Source organism: Benincasa hispida, chromosome 2 (genome assembly GCF_009727055.1).
Source record: "Benincasa hispida cultivar B227 chromosome 2, ASM972705v1, whole genome shotgun sequence".
NCBI lineage: Eukaryota > Viridiplantae > Streptophyta > Magnoliopsida > Cucurbitales > Cucurbitaceae > Benincasa > Benincasa hispida.
Genome location: NC_052350.1, coordinates 6396839 through 6398528, shown reverse-complemented (window position 1 = coordinate 6398528; position 1690 = coordinate 6396839). Strand labels below are relative to the sequence as shown.

General features: G+C 29.5%; 1 pseudogene; it reads left to right on the top strand.

Moving 5' to 3' along the window:
• The first annotated feature begins 923 nt into the window (after positions 1–923).
• LOC120072286 overlaps positions 924–1690 on the top strand; it is a 50980-nt pseudogene continuing 50213 nt past the window's right edge.

Genomic DNA, 1690 nt, shown 5'->3' with positions numbered 1-1690 from the left:
TCGACATAGATAATTGCCTTAATCACCTATCCTTACACCCGAGCCCACCGTACACAGCAAACTCGCACTCAATACTGAACTACTCACCAAATCAGTAATTAAACATTTACTGTTTATAAAAAGATACAATATTTATTTACTAATTTATTATTTTTAAAATTTTGTTATTATGCCAAAACTAGCATAATACGATAGTGTTATTGACCATGAGATATGTGGTTCGAATTCTCCTACGCCTATTGTACTTAAAAGAAATAATTTATTATTATAACTTTCCATAAATATGTATCAACATTTTCAAAAAACTGAGACTTTGATATTTCCGTTGATATCAACATTTTAAACATGGGTTCTAATCTCATTTATTCATGTGTTAAAAGGTTAAATTACAAGTTCCTAAACTAGAATTTTAATAAGTCCTCAAGTTTTAAAGTGTTTTAATAGGTGTATGAGCTTTTAATTTTGTGTCTAATATGCCATAATATTAACCTATTCATTGAAGGCCAACGAAATATATGTCGATCAATTGTTGAGTTATATTGTTAGGTTTTACTCATTTATCATTTTCAAGATTTTGATTTTGATTTTTCCAGAGGATCTTTAAAAGTTTCCTGGAATTTAAAAGCGTATCTTAGATACCATGTTCATATCTTAGATATGATAATCCGGAACATTGAAGCAAAGAAAGAAAATAGAAAAAATGAAAAAAAAAAATCATATCTCAAGTTCTTATAACAACAATTTATGTATATAAGTAACTTAAGATAAAGTCCAACTAAACTAGGGATATTAATAAAACATCAGGCACATCCCAATTTCAATTGAGTTTAATTTCAAAATTAGATGCATCTCTCTATCTAGCTACATAAATATCCTTTTAGTTTAAGTTTAACCCATCAAGACACATTGTTCTATTCTTCAAAATGGCCAAAGTTCTTCCATTGATCTTTCTCTTAGTGGTTGCAGCCATTGGATTTGCTAATGGAAATGAAGTGGGAGTTTATGAATTGAGAAGGGGAGATTTTTCTATTAAATTTACCAATTATGGTGCTACCATTCTCTCTGTTATTCTTCCTGATAAAAATGGTTTGTTCTGTTTTTTTTTTCTTAACATTACCCATTTATATTTGCATTCAACACATTATGATATAGTTCTAAATTTTTTTTTTCCGTTATTTGTTTTAAGGAAGTTGGATGATATTGTTCTTTCTTTCTCTTCAATTGATGATTTTCAAGTGAGATAATTGCGTTTTTTGTTGTGATTTTCTGATATAAAAGAGAAAAATGAATAAAAGGGTATGATTTGTTTATGTATGTGTTTGACAGAATGATACTACCTACTTTGAAAACATTGTTAGACGTGTAACAAATAGAATTGGAGGAGCTCAATTTGGTATCAATGGTGTTTTTTATAAACTCACTCCTAATGATGGAAGGAACTTGCTCCATGGTATATTTTATCGATCAAAACACTTTTTCCTTCTCTTCTTTCTCCCCCAATGTTTTCCTCTCTAATTGTGGATTCATCTTTTTCATAGCGTATGACGCTACATTTGATTTATATGGCCAAATTAAACATAGTTAAGCTTCTACTGAAACCTATCAACCGACATCTATTCATTAGTTAACTTGTATGGTCACTTATTCATCGTCATCTATTTCCTGGTTCAACTCGTACTGTCACCTATTC